At 36.7% G+C, this 27,061-nt stretch overlaps 1 non-coding gene across 1 annotated transcript; it reads left to right on the top strand.

Moving 5' to 3' along the window:
* The first annotated feature begins 19,042 nt into the window (after window positions 1-19,042).
* Window positions 19,043-19,150, top strand: LOC127746033 (small nucleolar RNA R71). Its single transcript, XR_008007654.1, has one exon. It is a non-coding gene; the product is annotated as a small nucleolar RNA R71 (small nucleolar RNA).
* The last annotated feature ends 7,911 nt before the right edge of the window (window positions 19,151-27,061 follow it).

Genomic DNA, 27,061 nt, shown 5'->3' with positions numbered 1-27,061 from the left:
TCCTCTCTTCTTCTCCTCTGTGGTCTTCTCCGTTGCTGGACAACTGTGACTTTTATCATTATTTCCAGAGTCATTGGCTCGCCTGGGTGCAACCAAATTGGATTTGCATCCTCTAGTGGTACCCTGGCTTTCATGCATAACCACATGATGGTGCTTGGGTAATGAAACCAAGCTTCCTTTGAATTCTTCTCCGAGATCTTTTGGACATCCTTTGCAATGATCTCTTGGACCTTGATCTCCCCTCCTACCATAATGCAGTGCAACATGACGGCCCTTTTCTTGGTGACCTCTGAGGTATTTACAGTGCCTAGAATTGATCTCTTTACTAGTTCATACCGTCCTTTTGCTTTAGGGGAGAGATCCCCCCTTTTCAAATGTTTATGCCATCCATGAATAAGAAACAAGAAATGTAAATGGCAAAAGAAATAAACTAACAACTAGAAAAGCTCTTGGCAAAGTATGAGAATTAGAAGTCCTATTGTCATTATCATCATCAATTGTGATGAGAATTATTCATTGCTTTACTTAGTTAACCTCTAACTATGGAGGAAAGTCAAGTGAAGATAATCACATTGGATTCACAAGTCCTAGGCAAATCCAAAGGGAAAGACTAGCTTCAGTGACATGCAATTCAATTAGCAACTTCCAATTATCAATCAACAAAGTAGTTTGATAACTCAAGAGTCTCCAATAGCTCAACCAAATCCAAGAGGAGAAAAATCTAACTCATAACTAAAAGAAGCATTTCATCAAACACATAGAAGACAATAAAGGTAAACAACATGAATTGCAAGAATTAAAGGAACTACAACTAATCAAGGCAAGAGATTAACAATAGAAAACTAAACCAAACATAAAAAGACAAGGAAATCATAAATTGCAATGAAAGGGAAATGGAGATCTAGATAAGAATTCATAAACTACAACTAACAATACAAGAGAAGTAGAATGCTATAACTGCAAGAGAACAATTAAAGATGAAAAAAAGGAAAATTAAAGCAAGAGAGAATAAGTAGATCTAGATCTAAAGCTAATCTTAATTCTAGAGAGAAGAGAGAGCTTCTCTCTCCAGAAACTAACTCTAACTACTTCTAAAACTACTTAATGACTAACTCCCCCCTTGACTCCTCTTAATTTCTGCATGAAACAGGCTCAGAAGTGTGTTGGATTTGGGCCTGGGAAGCCCAGAAATTGCCCCCAGCGGATTCACTTTAAGTGGGTCACGTGCGAGCACTGACGCGCACGCATGGGTCACGCGTATGCATCGATGGCAATTTCGTTCCACGCGTATGCGTCATGTACACGTACATGTCGCCATGCTACTCCAATTCCACGCGTGCGCGTCTGCTACGCATGCGTGTCGGTGAATGCATCCCAAATCCATGATTTTCCATGATTTCTCCACTTTGCATGCTTTTCTCTTCGCTCCTTTGATCCATTCTTAGCCTTTTCAACCTGAATTCACTAACAAACACATCAAGGCATCTAGTGGAGTCAAAGGTGAATTAAAATTAACCAATTAAAGGCCTAAAATCATGTTTTCACACTTAAGCACAAATTAGGAAGAAATCATGAAACCATGCTATTTTATTGAATAAATATGGAAAAAATGGATGAAATCCACCAAAATTGAGGACAAAATATACCACAAAATAGTGATGCATCATGCCTGCACAAGGACAGCCCTCTGTGATCTTGGAGCAAGTATTAACTTAATACCTACATCATTAATAAAGAAGCTCTGTTTAATTCACAAAGTTATACCTACCCGCATATGTCTTCAACTTGCTGATGGCTCTGTTAAGCTTCTATCAGGCGTGATTGAGGACATGATTGTTAGGGTTGGACCCTTTGCTTTTTCCATAGATTTTGTGGTACTGGAAATGGGCAAACACAAGAGTGCGTCCCTGATGATCAGATTCTTGACGGTTTAGAATTCATCTTATGGAGTCTCATTGTAAAGTATAGTTTCCAAACCAATCAATAATCCTTTCATGCAAAAATTTTGGTTGTCACAAAGAACAACCCCCAAATAAGAATTAACTGGAGTATTTGGACTCCGAGTCATCTCACAAGGAATTGCAATGAAGTGCTCAATTATTGGCTATGAAGTATATTTTGGGGTTTTTTGGGATAAGAGACATGGAATGTAAATAGTAATGAAAATAAACTAGCAACTAACAAAACTCTTGGCAAGATATAAAAATTAGAAGTCCTATCCTAGTTATCTTCCTTAATTATGATCACAAATTGTTTATTGCTACCACTTCGTTAACCTCTAACCAAGGAGGAAAGTCAAGTGGATGAATCAACTTGATTCCACAAGTCCTAACCAAATCCCAAGGGAAAGACTAGTGTTAGTGGTATCTAAATCAATTAGCAACTTCCAATTGTCGATCAATCAAAGGAATTAGATAACTCAAGCGTCACTAATTACTCCACCTAGGCCAAGAGGATCAAAATCTATACTAAAATCCAACCAAGCATTTCATCAAACACTTGGAAGGCATAAAAGGAAAGCATAGTAAATCAACAAGAAGAATTAAATCTAACAACAATCAAATGTAAAGAATTAACAAACAATTAAAGGAAACAAGATCTACATGAATTACTTCAAATTTCATTGAGGGAAAATAGAAGAAGAAAGAGTGCATCAACAACAAAATAACAATTGCAAGAATGAAATACAAAATTAGAGAGAGGAAGAGTAGATGAACAAGAAATTGTAAAGGAAAAGTAAATCAAAACATGAATTAAACCTTGGATGCAAGAAGAATTAACTAAAACTACCCTAAAATCTAGAGAGAAGAGAGAGCCTCTCTCTCTAGAATTCTAGCCTAAAACATGATGAAAACTCAACTATGACTCCTTGGTTCATTTCTCCCTCAATCCTTGGGTTTAATAGCATCAGAAATGAGTTAGATTGGGCCCAAAATGAGCTAGAAATCGCTGGCCACGAGTTGCTCTTTAGTGGGTCACGTGCTCAATCGGTGCGTCCGTGCACATTGCGCATGCGTGCCCCTATACGCGAAGCAACATATGGCAAAATTTATATCATTTCGAAGCCCCGGATGTTAGCTTTCCAACGAAACTAGAACTGCCTCATTTGGACCTCTGTAGCTTAAGTTATGGTCGATTGAGTGCGAAGAGGTCAGACTTGACAGCTTTACGGTTACTTCATTTCTTCATGAGTTCTCCCACTTTGCATGCCTTTCTCCTTACTTCTTCCATTCAATACTTGCCTTATGAACCTGAAATCACTCAACAAACATATCAAGGCATTGAATGGAATTAAAGTGAATTAAATTTAGCTATTTTAGGGCCTAAAAAGCATGTTTTCACATTTAAGCACAAATCAAGAGAGAATTACAAAACCATGCTATTTCATTGAATAAATGTGAGAAAAGGTGATAAAACTCCCCCAAAATAAGCACAAGATAAACCACAAAATCGGGTTTTATCAAATCTCCCCACACTTAAACCAAGCATATCCTCATGCTAAGAGTAAAGAAAGACAAGAAAAGGGTATGAACATTTATTCAATGCAAATAAACTATATAAACATATCTACATGCATGCAACTAAATGCAAAATGATTCTATCTACTTGGTTAAAAGTAAATCAATCTCCAAGAACATATATAAGCAAGTAGGGTAAAGGTCATATGACAACTCACAAACTCTACCAATTCAAATATCAAAATGAAGTTCAAATAGACTTGTAAGAAGAATGCTCATGAAAGTTGGGAACAAGGAATTGAGCATCGAACCCTCACCGGAAGTGTATCCGCTCAAGTAACTCGAGTGTATAGGGTCGATCCACTCAATTCTCTTCTAATCATGCTTTCCAAGATTTTTCTTTCATCTAACAATCAACAATTATTCAATGCATTCATACATTCATCAAGAGGACTTGTTCATAGGTTGTAATGGGGCTAGGGTCAAAGTAGGGATGTATATGGTCAAGTGAGCTTAAAATTTGCATCTTTGATTAGTCCAAGCTCTCACCTAACACATATGACAATCTATACAATTCTAATACACAACCTAGCTACCCATGATTCCCACTTTTTCACATACTAATGCATTCTTTTTAATTCACATTCCATATGCATTGATTTTTTTATTAAACTTTACTTTGGGGCATTTTTGTCCCCTTTTTATTTCTTTTTCTATATATATATATATATATATATTTTCCTTTATCATTTTTTTTTCACATTCTTTTATTTTTTTTCAAAAGTATATACAAACGTATCAATGCATATGGTTTTACATATAGTGCATGAATATGTACCCAATTCTCAATATTTTCAACAAAAATACAAAAATTACACTTTTACCTCAACCAATGTCCCAAGTTTCCTATACCCAAATGATACACACCCTCACTAGCCTAAGCTAATCAAAGATCCAAATTAAGAACATTTATTATTTTTCACTTAGGGATAATGATGTGCTAAAATTAAGAACAAAAGGGATTAAATAGGCTCAAATTTGGCTAACAATGGTTGATGAAAGGTAGGCTATTTGGGTAGGTGAGCTAAATGAAATGATGACCTCAATCATATAAATGCATGTAATACATGGAATAATGGACATATAGAATCAAACAAAGCAAGGGTTATAATTATAGAAAGAGAACAATGCACACAAGAATAAAAATAAGTGGTTATAAGATGTAACCACACAATTTGGCTCAAAACTCACATGCTTGTGTTCTTAGTTCAAAAACCATGTTCCAAAATAATTTTTTCAAGCAAGTTCAACATTTTTTTTTTCAAATTGGTAGGGTGCCCTAAAAATAGTTTCTTGGAAAAGAAATCATCACCATAACCAAGTAGTCCTAAAAGAAATGATAGAATATGTACAAATTATAACTAACATGCAACCTATCATGTAATGCAACAACTAACTAACAAAGAAATTGGTGTTGAAAGAAAGAAATTGTTACCCATGGAGATCGGTCGAACGACCTCCCTACACTTAGAAATTTGCACCGTCCTCGGTGCATGCAAAGAAGAGCAAGGTGGATGGGTTGCTACAATTGATGAGCTTCTTCAAAAGGTTGTGTGGGTGAACTTGTTTGTTGCCCTATTTAGAAGCCTTTCCATTCCTTTTCTTCTTGGTGGCCAACCTAAAAGGAAAGAAAAGGAAAGATAATTAAGCTTACAACAAAGATAGCAAAGCATATAGAACAGAGGCAGAGCTAATGCCAAATAAGAGTAGAGTTTTCACTACATGTTAGCTACGCATGTGAGTGAGAAAGCAATTCAAGCAAAGGCATATTAACTAATACTTGATGCAAGAGTAAAGTTAAAGCATGAAGAGCACTCAAAAGCATCAGGTTCGACTAGAAAGAGTGGGTCATGAAAGACATGCAAGTTCATATGAATGCATAAAGAGTATAAGAGTCATACAAGATTAAGCATTGATTTAAAAGTTTCATCACCCAACAATATCAAACAAGTCAAGAAGCACCAAGATTAACCAAGAAATTCTCAACAATTGAATATAAGAATCCAACACCATTATTAAAATAAGAAATTTAGAAAATAAAAGGGAAAACAAGTTACAAAAATAAAATTAAAATGCAGTGAATGAAAACAAGAAAATGCAATAAAAGAGGATGGAAGAAAAGGAAAATTTTTTTTTGAAATTTTTTTATTTTTTTATTTTTATTTTTTTATTTTTTATTTTTTTATTTATAAATTTTTTATTTGGAAGAAAAAAAGAAAATTTTTCAAGAGAGGAGGAAGAAGAAAAAGAAAAAAAATAGAAAGAAAGAAGAAGAAAAGAAGAAAGAAGGAGAAAGGAGAAAGGAGAAAGGAGAAAAAACAGGGTGCAAATCCGCGCGCGCAGCGTGCTAGCGAGCGGATGCAGCAGGGCAAATCCGCGCGCGCGCACACAGCATGCTAGCGCGCGGATTTTCTGGCACAAAGTAGGCACAAAGTGGGCACAACTCTCGGGTTTTAGTACTAGGGGATGTGAAACCACAACGGCGTGCGCGCGCACAGCGTGCTAGCGCGTGGATGCGGCAGGGCAAATCCGCACGAGCGCGTGCAGCGTGGTAGTGCGCGGATTGCCTTTTTTTTCAAAAACAGGGCACTCTCCTAATCTACAAGCATTCTAAAACAATCACAAATCAAATTTAACAACAAATCTTTTTAGTTTTTGAAAAATTTTCAAATACACTAGAAACAAAACTTATACTACAAGCAACCTTCTTAATCAACAATCTAAACTAATCAAAACACACTACTACAACCTATCATCGAAACAAAATGTATAAGAGTGTAGAAAAGAAGAAAACTACCTATAATGGCAACTCCAATTACTTATTCAACCAAATCTTAAAGAGAGTGGAAAGAGTTTACCATGGTGGGGGTGTCTCCCACCTAGCACTTTTAGTTTAAGTTCTTAAGTTGGACATTTGGGAGGCTCCTTGTCAAGGTGGCTTGTGCTTAAAGCTATCCTTGAACATCCACCAATGCTTGAATCTCCAATAAGCTCCATTCTTCAAATTTAATAGCTCCAAGCTTTGATGGAGTTCTTCACAAGCCATGGGCTCCCAAAGGTGATCCTCAAGTATTCCTGGATCCCATACCTTGTTTCGACACCCATCTTTAAGTTGATCATTTTAGGAAGACCATTCCTAGCTACAGGACGGACCCTCATTGATGTTCAGAAAGGGAAAGTAACCCTGAGAGTAAATGAGGATGAGTTTGTACTAAATGCTGTCAAAGCTATGTAGCATCCAGATACTCCAGAGGAATGCATGAGTATTGATATCATTGATTCCCTAGTGGAAGAAGTGAATATGGTTGAGAGACTCGAAGAAGAGTTGAACGACATCTTTTATGATGCCCAGCCTGATTTAGAGGAACTAGAGGAAGTAAAGGAGTCTTTGAAAACTCCTAAGGAAGAGGATAAGCTTCCTAAGGAGTCTTGGAACACAAAGCTTACTGGGCAACCGAACTCCTAAACCTTGATGCAAAGGTAGCATGAGAGAAACGGTTACTCTAGCTAAATGAGTTAGATGAATTCTGACTTGCTGCATTTGAAAATGCAAAGATTTATAAAGAAAGTGCCAAGAAGTGGCATGACAGAAAGATTTTTTCCAGAGTCTTTGAATTTGGACAAAATATTCTGCTCTTCAATTCTACACTAAAGCTCTTCCCAGGAAAGCTTAAGTCACGTTGGACAGGACCTTTCCTAATCACTAATGTATCATCCTATGGTCATATAGAACTCCAGAGTAATTACTCTGATAAAAGATTTACTACTAATGGCCAGAGAGTGAAACATTATTTGGGTGGTGAAGTTGAGCAAGAGAAATCCAACCTCTTGCTGAGGTAAGCGCAGTAAAAGTCCAGCTAAACGACAGTAAAGAAGCGCTTATTGGGAGGTAACCCAATGATGATTTAGAAAATTGTGTGGTCTAGAATCTTACTAATGAAATCTCGTTGCAAGTATAGTTTCTAAACCAACAATAATCCTTTCATACAAACATTTGTTTGTCACAAGTACAAACCCCTAAAATTAATAACCGAAGTATTCAAACCTCAGGTCGTTCTCCCTAGGACTTGCAATAAAATGTTCTTGTTATTGGTTATGAGTTATGTTTGGGGTTTTTGACAAGAGACATGAAAGATAAATGTCAAGGAAGTAAACTAATAGCTAAAAAGGTCTTGGCAAGGGTTGGTGGTCAAGGATCTCTATCCTAATCACTAACCACAACTTGAGAATTGGCAAGGATCAATCCCATTAAGTCATCCTCTAACTAGTAATAGAGGAAAGTCAAATGAGCTATATCAATCCTAGTCCATAAGTCCTAACTCTCCACTAATTCAATTAGTGAGAACTAGAGTCAGTGGATCCCAATCATCAATTACTTGGACATTAGTAACTCAAGAGTTCCTAAGTTACCTTTCCAAGCCAAGAGCACTAAAATTCTACTCTAACATCCTTCCATGCATTTCATCAAATACTTAGAAGGCATAAAAGAAAAGCATAGTAAAATCAACAACAAGAATAAAATCTAACAACAACTAATTGCAAAGAATTAACAACAACAATCAAAGAAAACAAGATCTACATGAATTACCTCAAATTGCATTAAAGGGAAATAGAAGAAGGAAGAGTACATCAACAACAAAGTAAACAATTACAAGAATGAAATACAAAATTAGAGAGAGGAGGAGTAGAAGAACAAGAAATTGTAAAGAAAAAGTAAATCAAAAAATGAATTAAACCTAGATCTAAGAAGAGATTAACCTAAACCTAAACCTAATCCTAATCTTAGAGAGAAGAGAAAGCTTCTCTCTCTAGAAACTAACTTTCCCTCCAAAACTTAAACTAAAACTAACTATGACTAAAGATGCCTCATCCCTCTTCAATTCTTGGGTTAAATAGCATCAGAAATGAGTTGGATTGGGCCGAAAATGTTCATAAAATCACTGGCCATGAGTTGCATTAAGTGAATCACGTGCCTTCATCAATGCGTACGCGTACAGTGCACGTACGCATCTCTAGACGTGCAGAAACTATGGAAAAATTTATATAATTTTGAAGCCCGGGATGTTAGCTTTCTAACACAACTGAAACTGCCTCATTTGGACCTTTGTAGCTTAAGTTATGGTTGATTAAGTGCGAAGAGGTCAGGCTTGACAGCTTTGCAATTCCTTAATTTCTTCATGAGTTCTCCATTTCTACATGCTTTTTCTTCATTTTCTTGATCCAATCTTTGCCTCCTAAACCTGAAATCACTTAACAAACATATTAAGGCATCTAGTGGAATCAAGGTGAATTAAATTTAGCTATTTTAAGACCTAAAAATATGTTTTCACTCTTAAGCACAATTAAAGGAGAATTTACAAAACCATGCTATTTCATTGGATAAATGGGAGAAAAGTTGACAAAACCCTCTAAATTCAACACAAGATAAACCCTAAGAATGGGGTTTATCAACCTCCCCACACTTAAACCATAGCATGTCCTCATGCTAAACCAAGAATGAAGCAAGGGGTATGACATTTATTCAATGCAACCTATCTATATGAATCCTATCTAAATGAATGCAACTAAATGCAAAATGATTCTACCTACTTGGTTAAAAATAAGTCAATCTCCAAGACATACATGCACAAATGGGGCCAAGATCATATAACGATTCATGAATCCTACCAATTCAAATATAAAAATGAAGTTCAAGTAGACTTGCAAGAAGAACGCTCATGAAAGCCGGGAATCAAGGAATTGAGCATCGAACCCTCACCGGAAGTGTTTGCACTCTAGTCGCTCAAGTGTATAAGGTCGATTCTCTCAATTCTCCCTTAATCATGCTTTTCAAGATTTGTTTTTCATCTAACAATCAACAATTTTTCAATGCATGCATACATTCATCATGAGGTCTTTTCATAGGTTGTAATAGGGCTATGGTCAATGTAGGATCATATATGGATAAGTGGACTAGAATTTGAATCTTTGATTGACTTAAGCTTTCCCACCTAACCTAGATAATGACCTATACAATTCAAAGCTAGCCTAACTACCCATTCTTCACTTTTTCACATACTCATGCATTTTCTTTTCATATCACAACACATATGCATTGATTCTTATTGAGCTTCACTTTGGGACATTTTGTCCCCTTTTTATTATTTTTCTTCTTTTTTCTTTCTTTTTCTATTTTTTTCTTTTCTTTTCTTTTTCACATTTATTTTCTTTTTCTTTTTCTTTTCTTTTTCTCATTTTTTTCTTTCTTTCAAACTATATACAAGAACATCAATACATAGGGTCTATACATTTAATGAATACATGAGTATGTACCCAATTCCCAAATATAAAAATACAAAACACCTTTTTGTCCCAACCAATGTTCCCAAATCTCCCGAAACTTTAATAATGAGCACTCTCACTAGCCTAAGATAATCAAAGATCCAAGTAAAGAACATTTATTATTTTCCGCTTTAGGCTTGTAATGTGCTAAAATAAAGAACAATTGGGTTAAGCGTAGGCTCAAAATTGGTTAACAATGGAGAGTAAAAGGTAGGCTATATGGGTAAGTGAGCTAATAAAACAATGGCCTCAATCCTATAAGTGCATGAATACAAGGAATAATGGACATATAGAATTAAACAAATCAAAGATCACAATCATAGAAAGAGAACAATTGCACACAATAAGGGAAAATAAGTGGTTATAAGATGTAACCACATCATTAGGCTCAAAACTTACAAGCTTGTGGTCTTAGCTCAAAAACTATGTTCCAAAATAAATTCTTCAAGCAAGTTCAATAAAAATTTTATTTAAATTGGTAGGGTGCCCTAAAACAGTTTCTTGGAAAAGAAATCATCACCCTAACTAAGTAGTCCTAACAAGAAAGAAGTAGTAAAAATATGTACAAATTCTAACTAACATGTAACCTATCATGCAATGAAACCACTAAAAACTAAGATTTGGTGTTGAAAACAGAAATTGTTACCCATGGAGATCGGTTGGACGACCTCCCCACACTTGAAGATTGCACCGTCCTCGGTGCATGCAAAGGAGAGCAAGGTGGACAGGTTGCTACAATTGATGAGCTTCCTCAAAAGAATGTGCGGATGACTTGTTTGTTGTCCCATTTAGAAACTTGTCCTTTTCCTCTTTTGGTGGCCAACTTAAAAAGAGCAAAAAAGAAAGAGAATTAAGCCTACAACAAAGATATCAAAGCAAATAAAACGTAGGTGGGGGCTAATACCAAATAAAAGTAGGGTTCTCGCTACATGTTAGCTACACATGTATGTGAGAAAGCAATATAAGCAAAGAGCATATCAACTAATGCTTGATGCAAGAGTAAAGTCAAAGCATGAAGAGCATGTTGAGCATCAAAATCAAATAAGAATTGACACAAACAAGATTAGTGATAAGCATGAAAGCATTTGGTCCCATCGTAACTTAATGATAAGGAGGCATAAAAACAAAGAATGATGAGTTAGGAAGGACTAAAGCACTAATCTCGTGTGTAGGACAAATATTACAATTAATGCAACAAGTCATGAAGCACTAAATCAATGCATGAAATTCTCAACAATTGAGTATAAGAATTCAACACCATTACTAAAATAAAAAAACTGAGAAAATAAAATGAAAACAGGCTATAAAAACAAAATTAAAATGCAAAGAATAGAAGTATGTGAATGCGATAAACAAAAGAAAATGAAAGAGGAGAAAAAACTTTTTTTTTATTTTTACCAACGCGGACACGTCATGAACACTCACGCGTTGATGTGCAGATTAGCCGAAGGACGCGTATGCGCTAGGTGCGCGCACGCGCCAGGTGCGTGCACGCGTAAGTTGTGTCAGGCGTAGGGCATGGCGTTGGCCTAAAAGTAGCACAACTCTCTGGGAAATGTACTAGGAGTGTAGGTGGCACAACCGACGCGCGCGTGCTTTGCGCATTTAGCTTTATGGACGCGTACGCGCCAGGTGCGCGCACGCGTGGGTGGTGTTGGGCCTGGGGTTCAATGTTCGCACAGTGCAGGCGTAACTCTCGGGTTTTTGGCTGGGGATGGAATTTTTGCATCCACGCGTACGCGCCATGTACGCGTGCGCGTGGATGGTCGAAAATGCCTGAAGCGCGCGTACTCGCCATGTACGCGTACGCATGGATGGTGCTATATTTTTCAAAAATTATTTTTCCAAGTTCTTGCACCAAATCAAGCATTTTAACCCTCCAAACAACTACCGAAACACCATAAACCTTATTCAACATGCTAAAATACTAATTAAACTTAACGAACAAAACAAAGCATGAAATCAACTAAATTCTACACTATTTACAAAAGAGAAAATGAAAAGAGTTTAGCATGGTGGGGTGTCTCCCACCTAGCACTTTGTTTATTGTCCTTAAGTTGGACTTATGGGGAGCTCCTCTCAAGGTGGCTTGTGCTTAAACTCTTCTTGGAACTCCCACCAATGCTTGGTTCTCCAATAAGCTCCATCATTCAAAATTAATAGCTCCAAGCTTTGATAAAGTTCTTCACAAACCATGGGCTTCTAAGTTTGATTTTCCTTGTGTGATCCGGGATCCCACACTTTGTTTTGACACCCATCTTCAGATTGATAATCATGATTCCAATTGGGTGGTATGACCTTAAAATTCTCAAAGAAGCCTCCAAACAACTTCTTAGGCCCTTGCAATTTGGTTCTACGCCAACCATTACCATTCAACTTTGAACATGCAACCATCATGAGCTTAGAATGATATTTACAACCACTAACCATCTCTCTTTTACTCTTAAAGCCATAATATGTCTAAGTTGACCATCCGTCTCAAGCAAACCGTATTCAAGGGGAATCATAAAGCTCAAGTATATGGACTTTACCCACTTGAATGAAAGAATGGATGGTGGTGGCTTGGGGAGAGGTATTTCTAATGTCCTTGCAAGCTCTACTCCCTTATGTTCTTCCTTGATTACTCCCACCTCTTCGTAAACTTCTTCATTCTCAATCCTTTGTTCATCAATTTCATTTAACTCTTTTCCATCACTCAAATCATAAATGGGAGGGAGAGAGAAATCTACCTTCACATCGCTTTCTATCTTACCGGGAGAAGGTTCTTCAAACTCAAAGGATTTACCACCACTAAGATTTGATGCTTGATCTTTATCACCAAGGGAACTCAATTCTTGCTCCATTCCTTCCAAGTCTTCCTATGGGATATGCCTTGGAGGTTGTGCATGTTCCTCCTCAATATCAACTTCAATCTTCTTGGACGAGTTTTCTTCAACTCCAGGTTCCCATGGAGGTTCTGCGTCTCCTAAGTCTTCAACTACTTTTTCATCTTCTTCAATAATCATAGGTTCCTCCAATTGTTCTAACACAAAGTAGCATTTCTCATTCCCCACCGGAGTTTTCAATCTCTCCTTCATGCTATGCTCTTCCTTGGATTCTTCACATGTAGCTATAGGAGTTCCTTGAATATTCAAGCATTGGGAGGCTAATTGGCTTACTACCTTGGTCAAGGTAGCCACAAATTGTTGCATATCCCTTTTCATTTCATCTTGCCCTCGAAGAAGAACACCAAGGGTTTCATCCATTAGAGATTGGGGTGGATAGGAGGGTTCATTGTCTTGGAGAAAGGGTTCATGATAAGAAAGTGGTTCTTCTTGGTAAGGTGGTGTTGTATATTGAGGTGGTTCTTCGGAGTATTGATATTGGAATGGTGGTTCCATGTATGGCTCATATGGTTCAAAAGGTGGTTGGTATGGTGGATAAGGATTAGGGTCATATAGAGGTGTTCGGTGGTAGGGGGCTTGCGAGCATGGTGGTTCAAAGCTATGTTGAGGAGGGGGATCACAGGCATATGGTGGTGGTTCTTGAAAGTCACAAGGAGATTCACCATAGCCATTGGATTGGTATGAATCATAGAATGTCTCTTCTTCATAGTGCATTGGTGGTGGTTGTTGCCATGAGGATTGATCATATGTATATGGCTCCTCCTACCTTTGGTCATCCCATCCTTGATGCATCTCTTCATTGTAACCTCCATTACCTACAACATAGTTATAATCACACTCATAGCCAAAGTGAGAATTCATAATGTAAAGAGAAAATAAAAACAAAAGCTAACAAGGAACAATAAAACAAAGTCCTAAAACTAGCAAAGCTAACAAGCAATCCAAAAATCAAGTTATTCACAATATTCACATATATACAATAACCAATAACATAACACCATTGCAATTCCCCGGCAACGGCGCCATTTTGATGATTTGGAAAATTGTGTGGTCTAGAATTTTACTAATGAAATCTCGTTGCAAGTATAGTTTCTAAACCAACAATAATCCTTTCATACAAACATTTGTTTGTCACAAGTACAAACCCCTAAAATTAATAACCGAAGTATTCAAACCTCGGGTCGTTCTCCCTAGGAATTGCAATAAAATGTTCTTGTTATTGGTTATGAGTTATGTTTGGGGTTTTTGACAAGAGACATGAAAGATAAATGGCAAGGAAGTAAACTAATAGCTAAAAAGGTCTTGACAAGGGTTGGTGGTCAATGATCTCTATCCTAATCACTAACCACAACTTGAGAATTGGCAAGGATCAATCCCATTAAGTCATCCTCTAACTAGTAGTAGAGGAAAGTCAAATGAGCTATATCAATCCTAGTCCATAAGTCCTAAGCCCCCAAGGAGCAACAAGTCTGTCATTGAACGCCAACCAGGGCTCCCTGGTTGGGTGTTCAACGCCCTGAAAGGGGAAGCAAGGTTGGCATTGAACGCCAGCCAAGGAGCGCTGGTTTGGCATTCAATGCCCAAAGAAGAGTGGCAAGCTAGCATTGAACGCCAGCCAAGATGCACTGTCTGGGCGTTTAACGCCCAAGAGGAGCACACAACTGGTGTTGAATGCCAAAATAGGGACATTCTGGGCGTTCAATGCCCAACAAAGGTTGGGGAGGTTTTTGACCTCTTCAAAACATAACTCTTTCAATTCTTATCTTTTTAATCATATCTTTTAAACAAGATTCTTTCAACCATCATCTTTCAATTTCAAATTCCTTTCAAATTTAAAATCTTTTCAAATCTTTCTCAATTCTTTTTCAAATCTTTTTCAAATTTAAAATCTTTTCATATCTTTTGCAATTCTTTTTCAAATCCTTCATTAAACTTACAAATATTTTCCATATCTTTAATAACTTATATCTTATCTTTCTTTTTCTTTTTCATATCTTTAATACTCCAACAATTTTAAAAGTGATCTTTTTCTATCTTTTACCAAATTGTGAATCTTATCTTCTTTATCTTTTATCTAATTAATTTCGAAAACCCACCCTCCCCTCCCTAGATATAGCATTCCCCCCACACACTCCCTCATCTATATTCAATTTGAATCCCTCTCCTCTTCTTCATCTTTTTTATCTCCTTTTTTGCTCGAGGACGAGCAAACCTTTTAAGTTTGGTGTGGAAAAAGCCTTGCTTTCTCACTCCATTCGAATTGCATGGCTCCAAAAAGTGAAAAACTCACTTCAAGAAGCAAGAAAGAGGACAACCAAATAGTTGTTTTCAAACCTTTTAGATTCTATACCAAGCAGCATTAAGAACATTATTATAAAATAATGTGCAAGAGAACAGTGATCCCGGAAGCCAAATTCAAATTAAAAGAAGATGAGTACCCGGAGATTCAAGAGCAGATTCAAAAGAGAGGCTGGGAAGCCCTGGCCGACCCTAAGACCAATGTTGGATCAAAAATGATCCATGAATTCTATGCGAATATATAGATGACAGATAAGTAAAAGAAAAATGGACAAGGGTTCCATACTTTCTACACCATGGTCTGAGGAAAGACTATCTATTTTCATCTTGACAAGGTGAGAGAGATCTTTAAATTAACTCCACAAAGAGATGATCTAGAATTCTTTAATAGGAGGGTGATGGCTAATCGCAAGCTGGATCAGATTCTAGAAGACATATGTTTACCTAGAACTCGGTGGATCAATAACACAAAAGGTCAACCAAATCAACTGAGAATATTGGATCTCAAACCAATTGCTAGGGGTTGGCTAGATTTTATTGGGCATTCCATACTCCCTACTAGCATCCGCTCTGAAGTCACCATCAGAAGGGCTGTAATGATTCACTGCATCATGATGGGGAATGAGGTGGAAGTCCACCAAGTAATCCCCATTGAGTTATACAAGGTTGCAAACAAGATGTTAACTCAAGCCAAGTTGGCCTATCCAAACGTTATCTTTCGCTTGTGAAAAGAGGTTGGAGTCTTGATTAACAAAGACTCATTTATCCCAACAGAAAGCCCAATCACCAAGCAAGTGATGGAAAGCGCCAGACTACCAGATGACCAACCCAAAGGAAGACGCATGAGCCTCTTCAAACATAAGAGATCCCTCCAATTGAATATTGGACCCAGCTGGAAGCATCTGTTGCACAATTACAAACCACCTTGGATCAATTAAGAGAGGAGCAAAAAGACCAGACTAGTATTCTTTGCAAACTAGTCAAAGAACACGAGAAGTAGGGGCGTGAACTAGAAGATCTGAAGCGTCAGAAACTATCCCCTGAAGGGCCTAACATCAACCATGATTAAGGTGGTTGAGTTCCACTCCCTATTTCTGTGCCTATTTTAATTACTGTTTCTTATGTTTAGATTTACATGATCATTAGTAGCATTTAAGTTTACACTTAAGTTTCTGTCTTTTAATTTAAGAATTTCATGAGCATTATTAGGATTTAAGTTGCTATTTTCGCTAATTTTTCCAATAAGGTATAAAATGTTCCTCTTATCATCTGATTGAACTTGAATAAATTTTTGATTTTTTTTGAAGCAGTAATGATACATAGATTTTGAATTATATATTAAGAATAGTTCAATTATTTGATGCAGTGGCATTGCTTTTACTTTCTGAATGCATGAATGAACAGTGCATATTTGATGTTGGAGTTAAGAATGCTGGCTCTTGAAAGAATGATGATAAAAGTGAAGTATTATTGATGATATGAAAAATCCAAAAATTGATTCTTGAAGCAAGAAAAAGCAGCAAAAAAAAAACAAGTAGAAAGAAAAAGAAAAAGCCAATAGCTCTTTAAACTAAAAGGCAAGAGCAAGGATCCAAGGCTTTGAGCATCAATGGTTAGGAGGGCCTAAAAGAAACAAAATCTTGGCCTAACAGTTCAAATGAGCTGCCTCCTTAACTATGTGCTTGTGGTGTGAAGGTGTCAAGTGAAAATTTTGAGACTGAGCAGTTAAAGTCGTGATCCAAGACAAAAGGGTGTGCTTAAGAACTCTGGACACCACTGGCTGGGGATTCTAGCAAAGCTGAATCATAATCCGAAAGGGTTCACCTAGTTAAGTGTTTGTGGCATTTATGTATTCGGTGGTAATACTGGAAAACAAAGCACTTAACCTCACGACCAAGACTCAAATGAAGCGGTGTTCAAGAATAAAAAAGAACTAAACTAGGAGAATTAATTATTCTGAGCTTCAAAGGAAAGTGAGATGCCAAAACTATTCAGAAGAAAAAAGCTACTAAGTCCCGCTCATCTAATTGAAACTGAGCTTCATTGAGAACACTGAGATTTATTGTATCCTTCTCTTCTTTTTAATCCTAATTTGTTTTTGGTTGCTTGGAGGGACAAGCAACAGTTTAAGTTTGGTGTTCTGATGAGCGGATATTTTATACGCTTTTTGACATCATCTTCATATAATTTTCATTATGTTTTGTTTAAGTTTTATTATATTTTCATAGGTTTTAGTACTGAATTCACATTTTTCGATTCTACTTGGAGTTTGTGTTTTATGATGATTTCAGGTATTTTTTGGCTGAAACTGAGGAGCTTTTGAAAAAGTCTGATTTAGAAAATAAGAAAGGACTACAGATGCTGTAAGGATCTGACCTCTATGCACTCGAAGGAGCATTTCTGGAGCTATAGAAGTTCAAATGGCATGCTCTTAATGGCTGTGGAAAGCTAACATCCAGGGCTTTCCAGAAATATATAATAGTTTATACTTTGCTTTGGAAATAAAGGTCCAAAACTGAAATTTAACGCCAGCACTTTACCCTCTTCCTAGCGTTGGACACCCAAATTCGAGCAGCTGGCGTCCAACGCCCAAAAAGGAATCCAAAGCTGGCATTGGACACCCAAAAGGGAGCACCAACTCGTGACTTCACTCAAGCTCAGCCCAAACACTCACCAAGTGGGCCCAGAAAGTGGATTTTTGCACTACAAGACTAGTTTATCTTATTTATGTAGTTCTTAACTATCAGATTAGTATATAAAGAAGGAGATCACCCTTGTTTGGGATCTTCTTCCCCTACTTTACTTTCAAACACTATTCTATGTACAGTATGAGTCACTAACCTCCTAGGTTAAGGTTAGGAGCTCTACTGATTCTTATGGATTAATAATATCACTATTCTATTTAAATCTATGCTTGATTCTATTCTAAGATGTATCTTCGTTCTTCATCCTAATGGATTGGGAGTGTAACTTGACTGTCATCCCTATTTCACATGGGTTCTTGTGAGTCCTTAGATGGCTAATCCACGACTTCGTTGGGTATTTGGAGACATCAGTGTAGCCGAGGTACAGGGCGATTAGGACCTTTGTGGTATAGGCTAGAATCAATGGAGCAGCGTTCTCTGATCCGGAAGATCCGGCCTTGTCTATGGCGTTTTGAGTAGGATCACCAAGGGAATGGACTGTTAGAGCTTCACCCCTATTCAGATTGGATAATCGCTGATTTGGTGTTTGATCTGAAGCAGAGGAGATTAATGATCGCTGACTGGTGCAGGAAAGTGTGATCTCTAACAATGGCATTCAACTTGGTATGCGCATCTACTAACTCAGCACTTTCTTCACAACTCCGCACAACTAACTAGCAAGTGCACTGGGTCGTCCAAGTAATAAACCTTACATGAGTAAGGGTCGATCCCACGGAGATTGTTGGTATGAAGCAAGCTATGGTCATCTTGTAAATCTCAGTTAGGCTGATTCAAATGGTTATGGAGTTTTCGAATAATAATAATAAATAAACAGAAATTAAAGATAGAAATACTTATGTAAATCATTGGTGAGAATTTCAGATAAGTATATGGAGATGCTTTATCCCTGTTGAAACTCTGCTTTCCTACTGCCTTCCTTCAATCCTTCTTACTCCTTTCCATGGCAAGCTGTATGTAGGGTATCACCGTTGTCAATGGCTACATCCCATCCTCTCAGTGAAAAAGGTCCAAATGCTCTTGTCACAGCACGGCTAATCATCTGTCGGTTCTCGATCATGCCGGAATAGAATCCATTGATTTTTTTACGTTTGTCATCACGCCCAACAATCGCGAGTTTGAAGCTCGTCACAGTCATTCAATCCCTGAATCCTACTCGGAATACCATGAATTGGTTATTTGCAACCATGTCAATAAGTTCTTTAGCTTCTGCAGACGTTTTCTTTAGGTGAATAGATCCACCTGCAGAATGGTCCAGTAACATCTTAGAGAACTCAGATAGACCATAATAGAATATATCCAGAATGGTCCACTCTGAAAGCATGTCAGAAGGACACCTTTTGGTCATCTGCTTGTATCTTTCCCAAGCTTCATAGAGGGATTCACCATCTTTTTGTTTGAAGGTCTGAATATCCACTCTAAGCTTTTGAGGAGGAAAGATCTTAGCCAAGAAGGCCGTGACCAGCTTATCCCAGGAGTCCAGGCTATCTTTAGGTTGTAAGTCCAACCATGTTCTAGCTCTGTCTCTTACAGCAAAAGGGAAAAGCATGAGCCTGTAAACTTCAGGATCTACTCCATTAGTCCTAATAGTCTCACAGATCTGCAAGAACTCAGTTAAAAACTGGTAGGAATCTTTTGATGGAAGTCCATAGAACTTGTAGTTCTGTTGCATTAGAGCAACTAGTTGAGGTTTCAGTTCAAAATTGTTTGCTCCAATGGCAGGGATTGAGATGCTCCTTCCATCAAATTTTGAAGTAGGTGTAGTATAATCACCAAGCATCCTTCTTGCATTATTGTTGTTGGGTTCGGCTGCCATATCATTTTCTTGTTCGAAAATTTCAGTAAGGTTGTCTCTGGATTGTTGTATTTTAGCTTCTCTTAGTTTTCTCTTTAGAGTCCTTTCAGTTCAGAGTCAGCTTCAACAAGAATGCCTTTTTTCTTATTCCTGCTCATATGAGAAAGAAGAGAACAAAAAAAGAAGAGGAATCCTCTATGTCACAGTATAGAGATTCCTTTATGTTAGTAGAAGAAAAAGGGAATAGAAAAAGGAAAAGGTAAAAATCCAAACACAAGGGTGAAGATAGGTTTAGATTCTTTGAGATGAAGAGAAGTGTTAGTAAATAAATAAATAAATAGAAGGAGAAGAGAGGGAGAGAATTCAAAAATTAATTTTGAAAAAGGGTTAATGATTTTCAAAAATTAAAAGAAGAATTAAAATTAAAAATTAAAATTTAAAACAATTAGTTAATTAAAAGAATTTTGAAAAAGAGGGAGGTAATTTTCGAAAATTAGAGAGAGGAAAGTAGTTAGGTAGTTTTAAAAAAGATAAGATATAGTTAATACAAACAAAAAGTCAACTAGTTCATTGAAGAAGATTTGAAAATCAATTTTTGAAAAGATAAGAAGTTGGAAAAGACATTTTAAAATCAAATTTTTGGAAAAGATAAAAAGATATGATTGAAAAAGATTTAATTAAAAAGATATGATGGAAAAGATATTTTGAAAAAGATTTGATTTTTAAAATCAAAATTGATTACTTGACTAACAAGAAACTAAAAGATATGATTCTAGAATTTAAAGATTGAACCTTTCTTAATAAGAAAGTAACAAACTTCAAATTTTTGAATCAATCACATTAATTGTTAGTAAAGTTTTTGAAAATCATGAAATAAAGATAAGAAAAATATTTTTAAATTTAAATTAAAAATTTTCGAAAAATAGTAAGAAAAAATGAAAAAGATTTGATTTTTGAAAAAGTTTTGAAAAGATAAGATTTTTTTAAAATTGAAAATTTGACTTGACTTATAAGAAATAGCTAAGCTTTTTTTTTTTACTAAGTCAACTCAAATTTTTGAAATTTCGAGAAAAATAAGGAAAATATATTTTTTTATTTTTGAATTTTTAATGATGAGGGAGAAAAACAACAAAAATAACTCACAACATGAAAATTATGAATCAAAACACACGATGCATGCAAGAACACTATGAATGTCAAGATGAACACCAAGAACACTTTGAAGATCAAGATGAACATCAAGACTTATTTTTGAAAGATTTTCAAGAAAAAAAAAACATGCAAGACACCAAACTTAGAAATTTTCAATGCTTAGACACTATGAATGCAAAAATGTATATGAAAAACACCATACAACACAAAACAATAAAATATGAAGATCAAACAAGAAAATTCATCAAGAACAACTTGAAGATCATGAAGAACACTATGAATGCATGAATTTTCGAAAAATGCAAGAACAAGATGAATATGCAATTGACACCAAAGTTAAAACATTACACAAGACTCAAACAAGAATCACAAAATATTTTTGTTTTTTATGATTTTATGATTTTTTTGTATTTTCTTTTATTTTTTTCGAAAAACATATAGGATAAAAAAATAAGAAATTCAAAATTTTTAAGACGAATTCCAAGAATCTTTCAATGTTAGTCTAAAGCTCTGGTCCAGGAATTAGACATGGCTTAATAGCCATCCAAGCTTCCGCAGGGCATTACATGCATTGTGGTGATTAGTTGAAGCCTCAGTCCAAAAGAATTTAGACATGGCTTTATAGCCAGCCAGGCTTCAACATGCTTCATGAAACTCTAGAATCCATTCTTAAGAATTTTGAAAAATTTTCGAAAACAGGTGAGAAATTTTTTTTTGAAAGATTTTTGAAAAAAATTTTGAAAATAAAATGACCTAATCTGAGCAACAAGATGAACCGTCAGTTGTCCAAACTCGAACAATCCCCGGCAACGGCGCCAAAAACTTGGTGCACGAAATTGTGATCTCTAACAATGGCATTCAACTTGGTATGCGCATCTACTAACTCAGCACTTTCTTCACAACTCTGCACAACTAACCAGCAAGTGCACTGGGTCGTCCAAGTAATAAACCTTACGTGAGTAAGGGTTAATCCCACGGAGATTATTGGTATGAAGCAAGCTATAATCATCTTGCAAATCTCAGTTAGGCTGATTCAAATGGTTATGGAGTTTTCGAATAATAATAATAATAATAAATAAACAGAAATTAAAGATAGAAATACTTATGTAAATCATTGGTGAGAATTTCAGATAAGTATATGGAGATGCTTTATCCCTGTTGAATCTCTGCTTTCCTACTGCCTTCATTCAATCCTTCTTACTCCTTTCCATGGCAAGCTGTATGTAGGGCATCACCGTTGTCAATGGCTACATCCCATCCTCTCAGTAAAAAAGGTCCAAATGCCTTGTCACAGCACGGCTAATCATCTGTCGGTTCTCGATCATGCCGGAATAGAATCTATTGATTCTTTTGCGTTTGTCATCACGCCCTACAATCGCGAGTTTGAAGCTCGTCACAGTCATTCAATCCCTGAATCCTACTCGGAATACCACGGACAAGGTTTAGACTTTCCAGATTCTTATGAATGCCACCGTCAATTCTAGCTTATACCACGAAGATTCTGATTAAGGAATCTAAGAGATATGCGTTCAGTCTAAGGTAGAACGGAAGTGGTTGTCAGTCACGCGTTCATAGGTGAGAATGATGATGAGTGTCATGGATCATCAAATTTGTCATGGTGAAGTGCAACGAATATCTTAGAACAAGAATAAACTGAATTGAATAGAAAATAGTAGTAATTGCATTAAAACTCGAGGTACAGCAGAGCTCCACACCCTTAATCTATGGTGTGTAGAAACTCCACCGTTGAAAATACATAAGTGATGGTCCAGGCATGGCCGAATGGCCAGCCCCCATGAACGTGATCAATAGTCTCCTAACATGAATAATAGATTAAAAGTGAGACCAAACATGTCTAATACAATAGTAAAATGTCCTATTTATACTAGACTAGCTACTAGGGTTTACAGAAGTAAGTAATTGATGCAAAAATCCACTTCCGAGGCCCACTTGGTGTGTGCTTGGGCTGAGCTTGAGCTTTACACATGCAGAGGCTTCTCTTGGAGTTGAACACCACGTTGTAACGTGTTTTTTGGTGTTCAACTCTGGTTCGTGATGTGTTTCTGGCGTTTGACTCCAGAATGCAACATGGAACTGGCGTTGAGCGCCAGTTTGCATCGTCTAATCTTGAATAAAGTATGGACTATTATATATTTCTGGAAAGTTCTGGATGTCTACTTTTCAACTCCATTGAGAGCGCACCATTTGGAGTTCTGTATCTCCAGAAAATTCATTTCAAGTGAAGGGAGGTCAGAATCCAATAGCATCAGCAGTCCTTTGTCAGCCTTCTATCAGAGTTTTGCTCAGGTCCCTCAATTCCAGAAAGTACCTGAAATCACAGAAAAACACACAAACTCATATTAAAGTCCAGAAATGTGAATTTAGCATAAAAACCAATGAAAACATCCCTAAAATTAGCTAGATCTTACTAAAAACTACCTAAAAACAATGCCAAAAAGCGTATAAATTATCCGCTCATCATTGAACCAGCGTTAATCTTTTACAGCCTGCCATGGAATGAATCAATCAGAAGTTAGAGTAGATGGTGAAAAAAATTGATCTACAAGGAAGAAGCATCTCCGAAGCCCGAACCATTCTCATACTATTGATTTCACACCTATCTAGTAACATTTTATTTATTTATTCTGTTTTATGCGTTTCTGACAACAACAATCATCTTTTCTATCTGCCTGACTAAGATCTACAAGGTAGGCATTGCTTGATCAAATCAACAATCTCCGTGGAATCGACCCTCACTCACCTGAGGTATTATTTGGAAGACCTGGTGCACTTGTCAGTCTATCTGTGTGAATATTGCGGAGCCAGTTTCGCGCACTAAGTATTCCTGTTAAACTTTTCAACTTACATCACCCCTTTACAATTTTTTTTCACTCGCAAGTTATTATCCTCTCAATACAATCACATCATAAATCAAATCTTATTATTCTCAACTCTATCATTAATCATCATCATCAATTATAAACTTCTTTAACAACAATTTATTACCCAAACTTTTCTTCACCTCCAAGCTTCCTCACCTTCCCTAACTTTACCTCATCACTACGCATACAACTAAGGTTTAGAGACTAAAAGAGTAAAAATAGAGGCTTAGAGGTTCAAAATTATGTTTTAAAACACAAAAATTCATTTGCTGAAAAATAGGGGGTCATGCGTATGTGTAGGCCACGCGTACGTGTGGGAGTGCAATTTACCTCGTCCGTGTATGCATGCATGCCAAACAGAAACACCCATCCGCATATGGAGGGGTTTGCGTCCGCATGCATTGCAGATTAGTCAAAAATGGTTAAGTCTGTAGAATTTCAATCTTACATACCAATTTATTGACACGCATAACTTTTTGTTTTAAAACATTTTTCATCCGTTCTTCAAACAACGTAAACTTCACGGATCCAATTTTTATATGAAATAAGTTTGAAACAATTTGGGGGTCCGAAAGTTGATTTATGGCTCACCGAAGTTTGGCCAAAAATCAGTTTTTCACAAAAGTGCTCCAACCTCTATTTTCATCAATTCACCATTCAATATCAAATTCCTATACTTAAAATCAGCACCAACAGATATAAATCACAACAACACAACTCTACACCCATCCATCATCCATCATACTTCAATTTTAAACAATTCTTATACATGAATTTCGCAATTATGTCAACAAGTTCATCAACACTTCATCACCCATGCATATTCATTATTATCACTTTGACAATTATCATTAAACCATCATTTAGCATTCTATTTCCATTGCCCACACAAATCACCAATTCAATACTCAACATATTTCAATATTTATCAATTATCATCAAGGGTACTAAGCACTTAACATCTTCATGCATTCACTCCTAACCTATGGTCATCTAGCCTAAGTTTTCACACAACATTATATATTACATACGAGAAACCAAACCATACCTTGGCCGATTTCTTTGTATAGCCCAAAGACACTCAAGGTCTATGATCCTCAAAATTCCATAGCCCTAAGGTCACTCCGAATAAAATTCAGCCACCAAGATACCCAATTCAAGCTCCTAATCCCTTCAAGAGTGTTCCACAATCATATATTCACTACCTAATACACATTACCACATCTATATACAAAAATTCAGCACCCAACATACAATAATCCATGAATCCACAAGGTTTAGAGAGCCCTTACTTCAACTGTGCATCAATTAACCAAAACCCATTAATCCATCAAGTTAATTTGGCCCTAGAGCATCAATTTAACCAAAATCTCAACATCCAATTCATATAATTTTCAAAAATTAGGTAGGGAAGAACTATGATTGAAACTGAGACTTTCTTACCTAATTGACCACTGGATTTTGTAGAGCTCGATGCTGCGGACGCGTGGCAGCAAACGATGCGGCGATCGGAGCTCTGGATCAAAAGTTATGTTGGATTGAAGATGTAAATTGAAATTAAAACCCTCACTTCTCACCTCTCTTCCATTTCAGCGTGAATCACATATGGGGAGGGTTTGTGGTTGAATTGCTTAACTTTAGGTGTATATATATTGGGCTATCGGGCCCAATTTGTGCCCAGTCCAACCGGTTTGGCCCATTCGGCCCAATCTTGGGCTTTCTTTAAAATTAATGTTAAAATTATTATTTTAATTTTCTCTATCTCAGTAAACTATAAAATTTTATTTTCTAATTTCTTAGATTACTAATTAATTTATTGGCTAATCATTTACTAATTTCTCGTGTTTTACATTGACTATGTCTAAGACAGATGGTGTTGATTTTGAAAATATCCACAACTGAACCGGCAAGTGCACCGGGTTGTCCAAGTAATATCTCAGGAGAGTGAGGGTCAATCCCACGAGGACTGATGGACTGAGCAACAATGGTCGACTGATTGGTTTAGTTAGGTAGACAGTAGAGTTGGTTTGGTGGGTTGAAAAAGCATTAAACAGCAATTCAATTGTAAAGAACGCAATTAAGAGAATTGGCGAGAAATCAATAAGAGAAAGCAATTAAGGTATCAAAGATGTTTACTTTTTCGGATTAAGCTTTCTTACCAACTATTTTAATCATGCAAGATTCGTTTCATGGCAAACTATAATTGACTAAACCCTAATCCTTTAGTGATTTAGTCTCCTCTAACCTTCATCAACCGCCAATCTGTTGGTCACTTGATTCCGATTAGAGGGTTAAATTTAAATCTAGTTTATGGTCATTTTTGCACGAAATCGCAATCACACTTTTGCAATCCACACAACTAACAAGCAAGTGCACTGGGTCGTCCAAGTAATACCTTACGTGAGTAAGGGTCAAATCCCACAGAGATTGTTGGCTTGAAGCAAACTATGGATATCTTATTAATCTTAGTCAGGATACCAATTATAGTTATCAATTGACTTGCAAATAAACAAGAGAGCATCGATTAATTAATACTTATTATGCAGTAATGGAGAATATGTTGGAGTTTTGGAGATTCTTTGTCTTCTGAATTCCTGTAACATAATGCTTCGCAATTTTCAAACATGTAAGGCTCCTTCCATGGAAAGCTATATGTAGGGTGTCACCGTTGTCAATGGCTACTTCCCATCCTCTCAATGAAAATGGTCCAAATGCTCTGTCACAGCACGGCCAATCATCTGTCAGTTCTCGATCATGTCGGAATAGGATCCATTGATCCTTTTACGTCTGTCACTACGCCCAACACTCGCAAGTTTGAAGCTTGTCACAGTCATCCAATCCTTGAATCCTACTCAGAATACCACAGACAAGGTTTAGACCTTTCGGATTCTCAAGGATGCTGCCAATGGATTATAGCTTATGCCACAAAGATTCTGTTTAAGGAATCTAAGAGATACTCATTCAGTCTAATGTAGAACGGAGGTGGTTGTCAGGCACACGTTCATGGGTTGAGAATGATGATGAGGGTCACGGATCATCACCTTCTTCATATTGAAGCGCGAATGAACATCTTAGATAGGAACAAGCGTGTTTGAATAGAAAACAGAAATAATTGCATTAATTCATCGAGACGCTGCAGAGCTCCTCACCCCCAACAATGGAGTTTAGAGACTCATGCCGTCAAAAGTACAAATTTCAGATCTAAAAATGTCATGAGATACCAAATAAGTCTCTAAAAGTTGTTTAAATACTAAACTGGTAACCTAGGTTTATAGAAAATGAGTAAGCTAAGATAGATGGTGCAGAAATCTACTTCTGGGGCCCACTTGGTGTGTGCTGGGGCTGAGACTTGAGCTTCTCACGTGCCTGGGCTGTTTCTGGAGTTAAACACCAGGTTGTAACCTGTTTTTGGTGTTTAACTCCAACTTGCAACCTGTTTCTGGCGCTGAACACCAGAATGCAATATGGAACTGGCGTTAAACACCAGTTTACGTCATTTATCTTCGCG

Source organism: Arachis duranensis, chromosome 3 (assembly GCF_000817695.3).
Source record: "Arachis duranensis cultivar V14167 chromosome 3, aradu.V14167.gnm2.J7QH, whole genome shotgun sequence".
NCBI lineage: Eukaryota > Viridiplantae > Streptophyta > Magnoliopsida > Fabales > Fabaceae > Arachis > Arachis duranensis.
The sequence above is the reverse complement of the archived record's forward strand: the minus strand, read 5'-3'. Positions and strand labels throughout refer to the sequence as shown.